Here is a 17,668-nt window from a genome sequence, read left to right as displayed (position 1 = left end):
AGCTTCAGCTCTGTCGAGGGGTAGCTCTCCTCGGTGGAGATATTGCAGGTACGGGGTCTGCCAGTTTCGATTAGGTGTGACCCCATTCCGCTCTTCCTGGACGCGCAGTGCCTCACCCTCGGCGGCCGAGGGTGCCTCAGGCTGGGCCGAGGCCTCCCCGGGCTCGGGCGTGTCGTCGGTCTTGACGGAGGGTTGATGTAGGTCTCGGGAGAAGACGTCTGGGGGAACCGTTGTCTGTCCCGAGGCTATTTTAGCCAGCTCATCCGCAGTCTCGTTGTACCGTCGAGCGACATGGTTGAGCTCGAGCCCGTAGAACTTGTCTTCCAGGCGCCGAACCTCGTCGCAGTAGGCCTCCATCTTCGGGTCGTGGCAGTGGGAGTTCTTCATGACGTGGTCGATGACAAGCTGCGAGTCACCACGAGCGTCGAGGCGCCGAACCCCTAGCTCGATGGCGATGCGCAACCCGTTAACTAGAGCCTCGTACTCGGTCACGTTGTTTGACGCCGGGAAATGGAGGCACAACACGTAGCGGAGGTGCTTTCCAAGGGGTGAGATGAAGAGCAGGCCCGCACCCACTCCTGTTTTCATCAGCGACCCGTCGAAATACATGGTCCAAAGTTCCGGTTGGATCGGAGTTGCTGGAAGCTGGGTGTCGACCCATTCAGCCACAAAGTCCGCCAAGACTTGGGACTTGATGGCCTTCCGAGGAGCGAACGAGATTGTCTCGCCCATGATCTCCACCGCCCATTTTTCCCGAGGCCTCTCGGCACTGGATGATCTCCCCCAGGGGGAAGGATGACACCACAGTCACCGGATGAGACTCGAAGTAGTGTCGCAACTTTCGTCGCGTCAGAATTACCACGTACAGTAGCTTCTGAATTTGCGGGTAGCGGATTTTGGTCTCGGACAGTACTTCACTGATGAAGTAGACCGGCCTCTGGACGAGCAATGCATGCCCTTCTTCTCGTCTCTCGACCATGATCGTGGCGCTGACCACCTGAGTGGTTGCGGCTACGTAGATCAAGAGGGCTTCTCCCACAGCGGGGGGCACCAGGATGGGCGCGCTTGTAAGGAGCGCCTTTAAGTTCTCGAGGGCTTCCTCGGCCTCGGGGGTCCAAGTGAAGCACTCGGTCTTCCTTAAGAGGCGGTACAGGGGTAGGCCTCTTTCGCCGAGGCGCGAGATGAAGCGGCTCAGAGCCGCAAGGCATCCCATGACCCTCTGTACTCCTTTCAAGTCCTTGAAAGGCCCCATGTTGGTGATGGCCGCGATTTTCTCCGGGTTGGCCTCGATGCCTCGCTCGGAGACGATGAACCCTAGGAGATGCCTCGGGGGACTCCGAAGACACACTTCTCGGGGTTGAGTTTCATGCCCTTCGCTCTCAGACACCTCTTTGATGAACCCTACAACCGTCAGCTTGTGGATCTCCTCGCCTATGGCTCTGCGCTTTTCTTCGTCGAATCGGCGCAGAGGCTGCTTCACAGGCCGGACTCCAGCTCGGATATCCAGCGAGTGCTCGGCGACATCCCTCGGTATGCCAGACATGTCCGAGGGACTCCACGCAAAAACCTCGGCGTTCGCGCGGAGAAAGTCGACGAGCACTGCTTCGTTGCTGGGAGGCGTCGTTGCTCGGAGCCGATCCGGACTTGCTTGGAGGCGTCGTTGCTGGGGTCGAGAGGGACGGACTTAACCGCCTCTGCTGGCTTGAAGTTGCCAGCGTGGCGCTTCGCATTTGGCTTCTCCTTGAAGAGGCTCTCTAGGTCGGCGATGAGGGCCTCGGACTCGGCGAGGGCCTCAACGTACTCCACGCACTCCACGTCGCATTCGTACGCGTGTCAGTACGTGGATCCAACGGCGATGACCCCGTTGGGGCCCGGCATCTTGAGCTTGAGGTAGGTGTAGTTGGGGACGGCCATGAACTTGGCGTAGCATGGTCTCCCCAGCACTGCGTGGTAGGTTCCTCGGAACCCGACCACCTCGAACGTGAGGGTTTCCTTTCGGAAGTTGGAGGGAGTCCCAAAGCAGATGGGCAGATCGAGTTGCCTAAGGGGCTGGACGCGCTTCCCGGGGATGATCCCGTGAAAGGGCGCCACACTGGCCCGGATCGTGGATAGATCGATCTGCAAGAGCCCAAAGGTCTCGGCGTAGATGATGTTGAGGCAGCTGCCTCCGTCCATGAGGACCTTGGTAAGCCTGACGTTGCCGATGACGGGATCGACAACGAGCGGGTACTTGCCTGGGCTCGGCACGCGGTAGGGGTGGTCGCCTTGGTCGAAGGTGATGAGCTTGTCAGACCAGTCTAGGTAGACTGGCGCCGCCACCTTCACCGAGCAGACCTCCCGGCGCTCCTCCTTGCGGTGCCGAGCCGAGGCGTTCGCCACTTGCCCTCCGTAGATCATGAAGCATTCGTGGACCTCGGGGAACTCCTCTGCTTTGTTGCCCTCCTTCTTGTCGTTGTCACGGCCTTTGCCACCTTCCGCCGGGGGCCCGGCCTTATGGAAGTAGCGCCGAAGCATGACGCACTCCTCAAGGGTGTGCTTGACGGGACCTTGATGATAGGGGCACGACTCCTTGAGCATCTTGTCGAACAGGTTGGCCCCCCCGGGAGGCTTCCGAGGGTTCCTGTGCTCGGCAACGGCGACAAGATCTGCGTCGGCGGCGTCGCGTTTCGATTGCGACTTCTTCTTGCCCTTCTTCTTCGTGCCGCGCTGAGCGGACGCCTCGGGGACGTCTTCCTGCTGGCGTCCCTGAGGCTGCTTGTCCTTCCGGAAGATGGCCTTGACCGCCTCCTGACTAGAGGCGAACTTGGTGGCGATGTCCATCAGCTCGCTCGCCCTGGTGGGAGTCTTGCGACCCAGCTTGCTCACCAGGTCGCGGCAAGTGGTGCCGGCGAGGAACGCGCCGATGATGTCCGAGTCGGTGATGTTGGGCAGCTCGGTGCGCTGCTTCGAAAATCGTCGGATGTAGTCCCACAGGGATTCTCCTGGCCGCTGGCGGCAGCTTCAGAGATCCCAGGAATTTCCAGGGCGCACGTATGTGCCCTGGAAGTTTCTGGCGAAGGCTTTGACCAGGTCGTCCCAGTTGGAGATCTGCGTAGGAGGCAGATGCTCCAGCCAGGCCCGGGCGGCGTCGGAGAGGAACAGGGGGAGGTTACGGATGATGAGGTTGTCATCGTCCGTTCCACCCAGCTGGCAGGCCAGCCGGTAGTCCGCAAGCCACAGTTCTGGCCTTGTTTCCCCTGAGTACTTGGTGATGGTAGTCGGGGCTCGGAACCGGGTCAGGAACGGCGCCCGTCGTATGGCCCGGCTGAAAGCTTGCGGACCGGGTGGTTCGGGCGAGGGGCTCCGATCCTCCGCGCTGTCGTAGCGTCCCCCACACCTGGGGTGGTAGCCTCGGCGCACCTTCTCGTCAAGGTGGGCTCAACGGTCGCCGCGGTGGTGCTCGTTGCCGAGGCGACCCGGGGCTGCAGGCGTTGTGTCCCGCGTGCGCCCGGTGTGGACCGAGGCTTCCTGCATGAATCGGGAAGTCGCGGCGCGATGCTCCGGGGGGTACCCTTGCCTTCGGGAGGCAGAGCTCTCGGCCCGTTGGACCGCGGCATCCTCCAGGAGATTCTTGAGTTCTCCCTGGATACGCCGCCCCTCGGTGGTGGATGGCTCCGGCATCGCTCGGAGTAGTATTGCTGCTGCAGCCAGGTTCTGGCCGACCCCACTGGAAGCCGGGGGCAGCCTTGCCCTGGCATCATCAGCGATGCGGTGCTGGACGTCCTGGGCCAGATGACGCGCTTCTCCGGCTAGTGCTCGGCCTGCCCACTCCTGCCCGATGTTCTGCCGGAGCTGCACAAGTTGTCCTGCTTCCTCGTCGAGCTTGGCCTGCATCTCGCGGATTTGCTCGAGCTGTGTGTCCTAACCCCCCACAGGGACTGGGTCCACAGCTAGCTCCCGAAGGATGTCAACGCGAGGCGCAGGCCTAGGGGGATCGTCGTCCTCCGGCATACCAAGGTGGTTGCCTTCGTTGAGACCCCCTAGATCGACGTGGAAACATTCGCGACTTGGGCCACAGTCCTCGTCGTCAAGGCTGTGGCCACCATCGGAGTAATCGGAGAGGCAGTAGTCACATGCGGTCATGAAGTCTCGCATGGCACTGGGGTTACCGAGCCTGGAGAAATCCCAACCAGAGTCGGGCTCGTCATCTTCCTCGGAACCCGGGGGCCCGTAGGTCGAGACGGTCGTCAGTCGGTCCCAGGTTGACCACATATGGTACCCCGGAAGGTTAGGATATGCCTTTATGAAAGTGTCCACCGAAGCGAGGTTGCTTGGTGGGTCGAAGCTGAATCTAAAAGGCACAGGGTGGAAAACGGACGGTACCTCTTGATCGACGGATGGTGATGAAGTCGCGTCGGGGATGGACTGCACCATTATCTCAGGTACGAGGCTAACGCCCAGCAAGTCCTTCGCGAGCGTGCTGGCGTCATCCGTCTGCTTGGGGTTGGCGTGTTGCGGGGAAATGATGCTCGTCTTCGTCTCAGACGCGAGGTCAACGCCCGACGTGTCCCCCGCTGGGGCACCGACGTCGTCGGCTCGCTCGACAGCCAACGAGGTGCCGCCTCCTGCTTGGCCATGGTTGCCCCGCCTCCTCCTCCTGTGGCGGGGAAGGTGACGGGACAGACCCGGATGCTGCTCTTCCGCCATGGGGGGAAGACGTCGCTGATTCCGCCGCCACCGGGCGGGCTGACGGCCACCGTTGTCGCTGTCGCGCGGTGGAGGAAGGAGTACCATGTCGTAGCTGCCGTCGAGGGACATGAACTCGATACTCCCGAAATGGAGCAGCGTCCCGGGCTGGAGAGGTTGCTGGAGACTACCCATCTGGAGCTTGACGGGAAGTTGTTCTTCAACACGCAGCAGGCCCCTACCTGGCGCGCCAACTATCGGCGTTTCGACCCCGGGGGTCCCTGGACCGACGAGTAAATTGTCGCTGCGTGCCCCAGCCCAGATGGGTCGGCGCGAGACGGAACACAAGGAGGGGAAAACCGCGGCTTCGTGTTGTCCTGCGCCCAGGGTGGATGCGCTTGCAGTAGGGGGTTACAAGCGTTCGCGAGGGAGAGAGAGAGCCTGTCCGTCAGCCCGTCCTCCCGCGCGGCCACCTCCTTGTACGAGGGCCCTGGACCTTCCTTTTATAGATGTAAGGAGAGGGTCCAGGTGTACAATGGGGGGTGTAGCAATATGCTAACATGTCCGGCAGAGAGGAGCTAGAGCCCTATGTACATGCCGATGTGGCTGTCGGAGAGGTGCTATTGCCCTGTGCATGTGATGTCGTGGCCGTCGGAGGAGCGCTTGAGCCCTGTAGAAGCACAGCTGTCGGGGCTGTCGGGACCTTGCTGACGTCTCCTTGCTTCCGTAGGGGGCTGAGAACCGCCGTCATCATGGGAGCACACGGGGTGCCATCATTACTTGTTTACCGGGGCGAACCAGATGGGACGTCGGTCTTGTTCCCCGTAGCCTGAGCTAGCTAGGGGTAGGGTAATGATGTACCCCCCTGTGGCGTGGTCGGTCCGAGCCCAAGGTCGGGCGAGGCGGAGACCGTCTTCCGAGGTCGAGGTTGAGGCCGAGCCCTGGGGTCGGGCGAGGCGGAGACCGTTTTCCGAGGTCGAGGTTAAGGCCGAGCCCTGGGGTCGGGCGAGGCGGAGACCGTCTTCCGAGGCCGAGGCGGGGGCCGAGCCCCGGGGCCGGCCGAGGCGGAGCTTCCTATGGCGCCTGAGGCTGGACTCGGCTGCTGTCAGCCTCACCCTAGCGGGTGGCACATCAGTCGGAGCAGGGCAGGCGACACAGTTTTCCTGTCAGGTCAGTCAGTGGAGGGGCGAAGTGACTGCGGTCACTTCGGCTCTGCCGACTGAGGAACGCGCGTCAGGATAAGGTGTCAGGCGATCCTTGCATTGAATGCTCCTGCGATACGGTCGGTTGGCGAGGCGATCTAGCCAAGGTTGCTTCACTGTGAAGCATGTCCGAGCTGGGCCTCGGGCGAGTAGAGGGTGCGCCCGTTGCTTGAGGAGGCCCTCGGGCGAGGCGTGAATCCGCCTGGGTCTACTGTTCCTGCCCGAGGTTGGGCTCGGGCGAGGCGAGATCGTGTCTCTTGAGTGGACGGAGCCTTGACCTGAACTGTGCCCATCAGGCTTCTGCAGCTTGTGCTGATGGTGATTACCAGCCGAGTTTAGGAGTCTTGGGGGTACCCCTAATTATGGTCCCCGACAAGATCTGAATGGTTAAATGTAATGGAAGAGACATTTTTTGTGTGTACAAAACGATGAGCGCAAAGAAAACACATCTAGTGGGAGTTATTTATTATGTAGGTGGATCTAGATTAATTTAAACTGGTGTGTTTTATTAGGGGTATAGATTATAGATTCAAATATCTACTACTTATTAAGGCGGTAAGGGGTAGGCTGCCATTCCGTGTTCTGCCATTCCCATTCCGCCCTCCCCGCAAAGCCCATTCCCATTCCCGGCTATCATTCCGTGTTCTGTCTTTCTCATTCCCCCTCCCCGCAAAGCCCATTTCCATTTCCGGCTGCCATTCTGTGTTCTGTCATTCTCATTCCGCCCTCCCGCACTGTCTTTCTCATTCCTATTCCCACGTGCATCCCACGCCTAGCTAAAATTAAATTAAAAACACAAATGTGGCTCCAATGGGATTCGAACCCACGACCTCTCAAGCAAATGTGCTCGTAGCTACCACTACACCACATGTGTGTTTATGTCAATATTTGTTACAGTAAAAATATCTACTACATCTCTCCCAAATCCCACCTGCTACCCTTGCACAATGTGTAGTAGTAGATAATTATCAACGAGATTACTGAATTATATTTTTGGACGGAGGCAGTAGTATTTAAAGAAGAGCCTTGCATGCAATTTATTTTGTTTTTATAATATTTTCAACTTAAATTCCTTTTTTATATGTGTGACATTTATTCTCCGTAATATTTTTTCCATGGATCTGACTTGTAAGTCATTTTCATAAACCAACGCCAAAGATGAATCCATGTTTCTTACTTGGAAACCCCGAACAAACACCACTGGCAGGAGGCGCTCGCGTTGGCGTTGCTCATCGACGACGAGAAGAAGCTTGGTGACTGCCAGTTCGACCTCTGGAAGCAGTCCTACGTGTCCGCATGCGCCGCTGTGTTCGGCAAGCTCCGGCGCAGCCGCCGCTTGGACGTGGTCCAGAGCGGCTGCACCGCGCTGTCCATCTTCAAACAAGGGGACCTCATGGTCGTCCCCAACGCTGACGACTCTTGGGTTATTCTAGGCACCACATCCGACGACGGCGATGTCACGTCGTCTAGCTCATCATCCATCCGAAGCTCAACCTGCCACGTAAGTCGCTACTGGTCGGCCATGAATTCTTGTGCGCTGGGACGACGGCCGTTGCTGACGTTGTGTGAGTGTCCTCGAACAAGATGTATGTAGAGGAGTAGCACATCCGGTGGTGCAATGACTAGGTGTACTACCTCGCTGATGAGCCTGGGGTGCACTTCATTTGGCAGCCCAGCCAAGAGTCATCGGTACTCGCCATGTCGTGCGCGTTCGACGACTGCTATATCAAGGTATGTGGCATCATCTTGGCGCCAGAGGTAACACAGAGGAGGACCGACAGAAATGACCACTTGCCATCGTCAGGGTAGGTTTTGTGCCGGCGCTTTTGTGCCGGCCTGCCTTTAATTCTCTTCGCAGACACATACACTTGCCTTTTTGTTTAAACAAGCGTGTATGGTGGTGCGTACCTGATGACTGACAATGTACGAGGGAACTGGTACCGGCAGGTGTGGCACGTGCTCTTCAATGATGAGACCATACAAATCGTGGCATATATCGAAGTCTGCATGATACTGATGGTTGCAATGTAGTAGTGAAACAGCTAAATTAAAATAACAAAATTTATGTATGACCAGGAGTACAAATGGATTATGAAACATTTTCTTATAACAATATAAGACACATTTTGTATATAAGTTATCATGTTATTATATGTTCCCGTTGCAACGCACGGGCACTCACCTAGTGAATGATTATGAATATAGACACATACAAAACACTTACACCAATTACTGTATAAATTTATTAAAACTCTAAAACAAACTTAATTAAATTTTAATTTGGGACAGAGGGGATAATCAGCATGGTGCTCCTCGCAGCGGTCAAAGGACACAGCAGAGCGCGAGCATCCATCATCGCAGCGGTTTTCGTCATCGCGCTCGTCAGAGACGCCGCGGCGGTGTCGGACCTGTGCATCGACAAGCCGACTTTCAGTAGGTCGTTCCCGCTCGTCGCCGGTGACTTTGCTTGCGCGCACAGGAGGGTGGCCCTCTGTTTAAGGTAGTGTTTGGTTGAAGAGCCAAGTAGAACGGAGCCGTTCTGTCCTAGTTTTGTTGCTGTTTGGTTACAAAGTAACTAGAACGGAATGACTCCAATTAGGGAATATTCTTCTCAGATCCGGAACCATTCCGCTCCAAAAAATCAACCGGACGAAGCCGCTCCGTTCCCATCCCGCTCTCACAGTCACGCTCTGTTCCGTTCACTCTGCAACCAAACAAAAAACAGAGCCGCTCTGTTTCAGATTACCAAACACAGAATAGAGCGGCTCCGTTCTTAGAATCAAGGATGGAACGGCTCGGTTCTACTTAGCTCAACCAAACGCTACCTAAGCCGGCCGGCCGGTCTCCGCGCTCCTTCCCAATCCCAGCTCCAATAGTTATCTGAAAAAGCTTCCAGTACTCATAATTGCTGAACAAATATAGTTGGATAACGAATAACTAAATTTAACGAGTTTATTTAGAGGGAGAAATATTAGAGAAATATTTTTTATGTTTACCTGTTAAATTTAAGATTTAGGGAATTGTATAGAGTTAATCAGAGTTTGCTACGCCATGGCCGGGCAAGTGCACAAGTCCATTTTCGGTTTCGTTAGCTGGTTGGCACAGAACCACACAACAAATGCCCTGCCCTATGAGACTTGGACATGACATAATCTCATGGTACATGCGTTGGCTTGGCACTCCGATCCAAATGCAACCCAAAAAAAAGAAGCCAACGGGTTGACCCGACAGCTTGTTGTGGTCATCGCTACAGATAGGCATGCTTGCGTTGACGACGACGGCATACGTAAACCGTGCGAATGTATGGACACGACCTTGGAAGCTTGGAAAAGTAAGTATTCGAGCGTACTTGTACGAGGCTCCGTCTAAATCATATCACCGCGTCAAAGTCAGGCGGTGGTGCACGGTTTCTGTTTATTAACCAGAGTGACTTTCCTTGGAGCCAAAACGGATCGACCGATCGGGAGGACCACAAGGAGAGGAGAAGTCGTCGGACCACGCACCGCCGAGGCGCCGACCGGCCACCGTACGTCCGAGACCGAGCCTGTGCGTCGACCGAGTGCGTTGAACCGACCCGAGGCGAGGACCGTGGACGTCGGAGGATGCAGGAGAATAGCCTGTGTGTCCGGCCGCCGCTGCTCCGAGCGCACCAAGGCCTCGTCTTTCCCAGGCGGCTTCTTGCTTAACGGTAAGAACGCGAGGAAGAAAAGCAAGGCACGCACGGTGCAAGCGCTGGTCAGCCAAGGTGGTGGTTGACCTGCTCACCACATCGATGACCACCACAGCAACATGGGCTGGAGGCCGCTGACCGGGGAAGTCGTGCTGCCTTCGACCAACGAGCGAGACAGCAGCAGGAGGAGGAGGCGAGGCAGGGTACCGGTCGCGGGAACGATGTGTTGGATTGATCTCCACCAAGATGGGCCCAACAGACATTTTGAGCCTTTGATCGCGTCCTGATCAGCAGCGCCCAACCCTATATGGTTGGTGGGCCCCTGTCACACTGCGCTATAAATAAAAGGGTGAGGGCCGGCGGCTCGATGGACGTGTTTCGCGAGACCGTACTCCCCACCGACAAAACCCTAACACCGATCTGAGAGGGTGCGCAGCCAGTGACGGGAAGACACCGCCGTTCATCGTCGTCGACAACCTTGCTGCATCAACCTTCATCAACGAACCTGATGGCGAACGGATCTACATCCTCCAACACGCCTGCGCTTCCCAACGACGGTAACAATCTAATACTGTTTTGTTCTAGAAATTAGGAACCCGAAATTACTCAATAGAATACAGATTACCCTACTGATTTACTCCTAGAGATCCTGTAAATGTAACATTGGTATCAGAGCCATAATCTAGGTGTTGATCTAGTTGGGGAAAAGTTTTAATCGATGAAAATGAAAAGAGGTAGAATCTGTTTGGATTCAGAGATAAAACAACAGAAAAGAAAGTCAAATGGCGACTGGATTTACCCCTGCAAAAAAAAGAAACAGAAACAGTCTGTCATGTAAAATCAAAAAGAAAGAAAAGAAATTGAAGCACTCACGTGCACAGACGGTAGGGCTGGGCGTTCGGGTTTACCCGAAATTTCGGGTCGGGTTTTTCGGGTTTTTTAAATTTCGGGTTTCTAACAGTGGAACCCGTACTTAGGGGTGGATATCGAGCTGGCTCGGCTCGACTCGACTCGACTCGAGCTGGCTTGTTAAGATAACGAGCTGGCTCGGCTCGACTCGTTATGTTAACGAGCTGAAGATCCAACTCGGCTCGACTCGTTTGGTAACTCGAGCTGGCTCGTTTAGCTCGCGAGCTAGCTCGATAATACCATGTCTAGTGTCTACAAATGTATATAAAAACATGTAGCAAAAGAAAAGAAGAAGATCTATGTAAAAAAAAGAATAGAGTTTGCAACTTAAGATTCCACACTCAACAAAGAACAAGATTAACTATAGTAGAGTACAAGATTAGCTATTTTGGATCGGAGATTATTGTAATTTGACTAATTACTCCAACTCGTTTGGCTCACGAGTCAGCTCGCGAGCCAGCTCGAGCTGGCTCGTTATCATAACGAGTTGAAATACAAGCTCAACTCATTACAAATTATAAACGAGTCGAGTCGAGCCACTATTGAGTCGAATCGAGCGAGTTAACGAGCTACGAGTTTTTCGTCCAGCCCTACCCGTACTCGTACCCGAAATTTCGGATACCGCAAATTCGGGTTTGGGTTTGGGTAAAATTCAGGTACCCGCTATTATAAATCATGCATAAGATTTACAGGCTAAGGCAACTCGGCGTACCTGCAGCCACCGCGCCTACTTGCGCGGGCGCGCACCACACACACCCCAGTCGCCACTAGCTAGCTAATCATATTTGCATGCATGGCGACGCTAGTTTCAAGCGCCTAATGATGGTTCTGATCTGTTTCCCTTTCCTGATGCATGCGTGGTGTCTGGGTCTGGCTCGCTCGCTGCAGACGGACAAGGCGTTGCTGCTGGCCGAGGTGATCGAGCACGTCAAGGAGCTGAAGCGGCAGACGTCGGCGGTGCTCGATGTCGAGGGGGAGGAGCCCGAATTTCGGGTAAAATGGGTACTTCGGGTACCGCGGGTTAATACCCGATTAGGCCCGAACTTAGTTCGGGTATTCAGTTTTGTTACCCGTTAGAGTTGTTCGGGTAACGGGCCTCGGGCTAAATGGGTACGGGTTCGGGTATTTTGGGTAACGGGCTTCGGGCTCGGGTTTTATGCCCAGTCCTAACGGACGGGGCGAAGGATGGCGCTGCCTCGTCTCTGCCTGCTGGCCGCGCGCAGGCCACGGGCTGAATGGAGACCGCCGCCCGCGTAGCCGTTGTTTCCTCCCAGCACTAGACAGAGGATGGCGGTGCTCTTGGACCCGGCGTCCATGGCGTCTGCTGTCGAGGGAGCTGGAGCTGGAGCTCGAGGCCCGCAAGGCTATGGCGGCGTGCGCGAAGTTAGGGACAAGGGCGAGGCCTGCTGTTTCGGTGCCAGCCGCCAGCCGTTACTGCGCCCGAGAAAAATGCTAACAGAAAGAAGTGTGGCGGCTGGGAGAGAGAAAAGAAAGACACTACGTATATGTACTAGTGCAAACCCTAAGCTGGACGGGCCGATTTCTGCCCAATTAAGGAAAAAACAGTAAGCAGTTTTTTTCAGAAGCTATTATTTGATTATTGATGTTCTATCTCTATTTAAATTTCAACCAACGAGATAGTTTGATTAGAGAATAGAAAATAATTTATTTTATGCTTCTAAATAAAAGTTTTATTAAACGTTTCCGCTGCATATTTAAAGTTATTATTTTCATTATTAAATTCGAACCAACGGGAGAATTTAATTTTGAAAAACATATATGATTTTCATATTATTATAGTATTGTTATTTTTCTGACCAACGTTGATTAATAGCAATATTATAATATTATAGTGTTTTTTGTTTTACATTAGTTCTATTTCTGCTCAACGGTGATGTAGAATTGATATAAACGGGATAAATTGTATGCTTAAATTTTATTGGAACTGAAGCGTGCAATTAATGTAATTTGTTCTCACTTTACATGAATTGTAATTTCAGGAGGATACTCCTTGATGGGGTTTATTAAAGATATTCCACCCCTAAAAGGAGATAATTATACAGAATAGAAGAAAAAGATTGACTTAGCTTTTGTTTTGGCTGAGGTGGACTGGGTAGTAACCACACCGTGTCCCACTGAGCCTGTGGCACCAGTGAGAGAGACAGATGAGGCTAAGTCTGCTTGGCAGACCAGACAGAGGGACCATGCTCCCAAACAGATGGCTTATGACCTTGAACATAGAAAGTGGATTATTGCCAACAAAAAGTGCATGGCAGTGCTAAAGAATACAGTTGAGCCTTCTATTGCGGGCTCAGTTCCAGAGTGTGACACTGTCACAGAATACCTCGATAGAATAAAGGGTCAGTTCTATGGCTCTTCAAAGACATATGCAACTCAGCTAATAAAGCAGATGATGATAGAGAGGTATTCTGGAGGAGGCAATGACACTGGCATAAGAGAGCACATACTAAAGATGAGTCATATGAACTCAAAGCTTAAACCAATGGATCTGCATGTTAAGGATGAATTCCTTGTCCATTTGATTTTTTGCTTCATTGCCAAAAGAGTTCGACACCTTTGTTGTCAACTACAACATTCAACCCGAGAAGTGGGATCTTGATCGTTGTATGGCTATGTGTGTGCAAGAAGAGGAGAGAATAAAAGCTGCCAATGGTGGCACTCTCCACTATGTTAAAGATAATAAGAAAAGAAATTTCAATGCCAATGCCAACTCTCCCGCAAAAGCAAAGGGAAAGGCTCCTCAGCACCATCAGCCTCAACAGAAAAGTTTATGGTAAACAAAGATCAATGTCTCCACTGTAAGAAGACAGGACATTACAAAAAAGACTGTCCTGAATTCTTAAAATCTATCATGGCAAAGAATGGTGAGAACATTATTACGTTCATTAATGAATCCATGTATGTACAATATTCAAAATCTACTTGGTGGATTGACTCAGGGGCAACTATCCATGTTGCTAATTCTTTACAGGGATTCCGTTCGACGAGGACTATGCAAAGAAAAGAAAGACACATTAAAGTTGCAAATGGAGTGCAAGCAGATGTTGAAGCTGTTGGCGACCTTCCTCTAGAGCTTGCTAATGGCTTCATGGTTGTACTTAGAGATGTTATTTATGTTCCCTCTTTACAGAGGAATTTGATTAGTGTCTCATGTTTGGACAATAATGGTTTTGATTGTCATTTTGGAGATGGCAAATGTGAGATATTTCATAATAAAGAAAGTGTTGGTATTGCTTTTCAAAAGGAAGATCTTTATTTGTTATCGCTTCGTGAAAATGTGAATTCCGTGAGCGATATGAATGAAAATGTATCCTCGTCACTGAATGAAACATAAAACGAAAGAGAACTCATGATGAATCATCGAAATTATGGCACTGTCGTTTAGGCCATATTTCGAGGGGGAGAATAGAGAGACTAGTTAAGAATGGTATTCTTCCTCCATTAGAGTTCTCAGACTTAGAACAATGCAGAGAATGCATCAAAGGAAAGTATGCAAAGAAAATTAAAAAGAACGCCAAACGAAGCACAGGAATTCTACAGATAATCCACACAGATATATGTGGTCCATTTCCTATGAAAAGTGTGGATGGTTTTGACTCGTTCATAACTTTCACAGATGATTACTCTCGTTTTGGCTACATTTATCCAATCAAAGAAAGAACAGAAGCGTTGGATAAATTTAAGATATTTAAGGCTAAAGTTGAAAATCAACATAGTTCAAAGATTAAGGTAGTCCGGTCTGACCGTGGTGGAGAGTACTATGGTCGGCATACCCCATATGGCCAAGTTCCTGGACCTTTTGCAAGGTTCTTACAGGAAAATGGTATAGTAGCCCAGTACTCAACATCGGGCGAACCTCAGCAGAATGGAGTAGCTGAAAGGCGTAACCGTACACTGATGGATATGGTGCGTAGTATGATGAGTTACTCTACCTTGCCATTGAGTCTATGGATGGAGGCACTGAAAACCGCCATTCATATTCTCAATAGAGTACCAAGTAAGTCGGTGCCCAAAACACCGTATGAGTTGTGGACAGGAAAAGTACCCTCACTAAACCACTTACGTGTGTGGGGGAGTCCTGCTGAGGCTAAAGTATTTAACCCAAACATTGGGAAACTAGATCCCAAAACAGTAAGTTGCCATTTCATTGGCTATCCAGAAAGATCAAAAGGGTTTCGTTTCTACTGTCCAGATAGATATACAAAGTTTGTAGAAACGAGACACGCTGTGTTCCTAGAGGATGAAATGATGAGGGGGAGCATGGTAAGTCGAAAAATTGATCTTGAGGAAAAGCGGGTATATGTGCCCACTCCAATGTTTCAGGAACCAATTTTTGAATTACCTGTTCCTGTTGCACCAACAGTGCAAGACACTGTAGTGACAACACCTGTTGTTAGTTCTCCTGTGGCGACAACGAATGGACATGAGGAACCTGTCCTTCAGGATCCTATAGAAAATGATGCCACAAGTGAGGGGGAGCAACAACAGCCCCAGACAGCAGATGTGCCAAATGTAGAGGCCCCAAGAAGGTCTCAAAGAATTAAAAGATCAGCTATTTCTGATGATTATGAGGTGTATAACACCGAAGGACTTCAAATGGAGGGTGATCCCACCTCATTTGAAGAAGCCATGAGAAGCGAGCACTCGTCAAAGTGGCTTAAAGCCATGGAAGATGAAATGGAATCAATGAATGCTAACAAAGTATGGGATTTAGAGACAATTCCTAAAGGAGCCAAAACAGTAGGCTGTAAATGGGTCTACAGAACAAAACTCGACTCCAAAGGGAATATTGAAAGACATAAAGCACGACTTGTGGCAAAAGGCTTTACACAAAGAGAAGGGATTGATTACAATGAGACATTTTCTCCGGTCTCATGTAAGGACTCCTTCAGAATTATAATGGCATTAGTAGCACACTATGATTTAGAGTTACATCAGATGGATGTAAAGACGGCATTCCTCAATGGGGATTTGGAAGAAATTTTTTACATGGCACAACCGAAAGGTTTTGTTGTGAAAGAAAAAGAAGGTATGGGATGTCGCCTAAAGAAATCAATTTATGGTTTAAAACAAGCTTCAAGACAGTGGTACTTGAAGTTTGATAGAACAATAAAGGATTTTGGGTTAAAGAGAATGTTGAGGACAACTGTGTATATACAAAGTTTAAGAATGGAAAGTACATCTTCCTAATCCTATATGTGGATGATATCTTACTTGCTAGTAGTGATGTCAGTCTACTGCTGGAGACAAAGAAGTTTTTGTCCTCAAAATTTGACATGAAAGATCTTGGTGAAGCGTCTTTTGTTTTGGGCATAGAGGTTCACCGAGATAGAACAAAAGGGGTATTGGGACTGCCCCAAAAGTTATACATAGAAAAGATTTTAAAGAGATTCAATATGCACAAATGTAGTGCATCACCTGCACCAATAGTCAAGGGCGACAAATATGGGGATTTTCAATGCCCTAGGAACCAGTACGAGCTCGACCAAATGAAAGTGGTTCCATATGCTTCTGCTGTCGGAAGCCTGCAGTATGCTCAAGTGTGTACGCGCCCTGACTTAGCTTTTGTTACCGGGTTGCTTGGCAGATTTCAAAGTAATCCAGGGATTGAGCACTGGAAATTGGTAAAGAAAGTCTTGCGATATTTGCAAGACACGAAAGGCCTCATGATGACGTATAGAAGAACATATTCACTCCAAATAGTGGGGTACACAGATTATGATTATGCGGGAGATGATAGAAATCCACATCGGGATATGTGTTCACTCTCGCAGGTGGAGCTATTTCATGGAAAAGCTCGAAACAAACCGTCACTACATCGTCCACAGAGTATGCCGAGTTTGTAGCGTGTTTTGAGGCTTCAGGGCAGGTGAATTGGTTAAAGAAGTTCATACCCGGTTTAAAGGTGGTCGACAGCATACATAAACCACTAAAGTTATACTGCGATAATGCTCCAGCAGTACAGTATGCTCACAACAATAGGTCAAGTGGTGCTGCCAAACACATTGACATAAAGTACTACGTTGTGAAGGATAAAGTCTGGGATCAAATAATAAGTCTTGAGCATATAAGAAGTGAAAAGATGCTCGCGGATCCGCTTACAAAAGGCTTACCACCCAAAGTGTTCAAAGAACATGTAGCCGACATGGGTTTAAGGGAAAGCCTATGATTCCTGGACTATAAATAGGGCCTAAAGTTAAAGTACTGTTTCAGATCGGAGATGTGTATTGTAGCTGTCAAATCTATCGACGATTGATCGTGACGATGAAACATGCTCTATGCACTTATCTGTGATGAAACGAGTAAAGTGAAAAGTGTTGAAGTTAAAGTTTAAAGTTTAAAGTGAACGATGAGATCAAGGGGGAGAATGTTGGATTGATCTCCACCAAGATGGGCCCAACGGACATCTTGGGCCTTTGATCACGCCCTGATCGGGGGCGCCCAACCCTATATGGTTGGTGGGCCCCTGTCACACTGCGCTATAAATAAAAGGGTGGGGGCCGGCGGCTCGGTGGACGTGTTTCGCGAGACCGTACTCCCCACCGACAAAACCCTAACACCGATCTGAGAGGGTGCACAGCCAGTGACGGGAAGACACCGCCGTTCATCGCCGTCGACAACCTCGCTGCATCAACCTTCATCAACGAACCTGATGGCGAACGAATCTACATCCTCCAACACACCTGCACTTCCCAACGACGGTAACAATCTAATACTGTTTTGTTCTAGAAATTAGGAACCCGAAATTACTCAATAGAATATAGATTACCCTACTGATTTACTTCTAGAGATCCTGTAAATGTAACAGGATGCACACGTAGACGCGGACGGATTGGGGAGAGGAACACTGAACGCGAAAATTTGAGGGAGCTGAGGGCGTCCATACGGGATGCGGAACTTTTCAGAGGCGAATACATGAACTGTTTGAGCAAGCGAATTCAGTTTTTCCCTCTAATATTTATTTTAAGGTAAGTTTACATCTTATTTTAGAGTTGCTTTAAGTCTACCTTTTCACGCGCATATTAAGATGGTGTTTGGTTTCTAGTGACTAATATTTTTAATCTCTCCATTTTATTACATTTTAGTTTCTAAATTAACAAATATAAAAACTAAAACTCTATTTTACTTTCCGAATTAAACAATTTAAGAACTAAAATAAAATAAAATAGAAGTATTAAAAATTAGCTCTAGAAATCAAACA

General features: G+C 50.7%; 1 long non-coding RNA gene across 1 annotated transcript; it reads left to right on the top strand.

Moving 5' to 3' along the window:
• The first annotated feature begins 12,997 nt into the window (after nt 1-12,997).
• LOC103626716 (uncharacterized) lies at nt 12,998-13,670 on the top strand. The gene is made up of 2 exons (XR_553096.2): nt 12,998-13,331; nt 13,439-13,670. It is a non-coding gene; the product is annotated as an uncharacterized lncRNA (long non-coding RNA).
• The last annotated feature ends 3,998 nt before the right edge of the window (nt 13,671-17,668 follow it).

This window comes from Zea mays, chromosome 5, assembly GCF_902167145.1.
Source record: "Zea mays cultivar B73 chromosome 5, Zm-B73-REFERENCE-NAM-5.0, whole genome shotgun sequence".
NCBI lineage: Eukaryota > Viridiplantae > Streptophyta > Magnoliopsida > Poales > Poaceae > Zea > Zea mays.
This window is presented reverse-complemented; position numbering and strand designations above follow the sequence as displayed.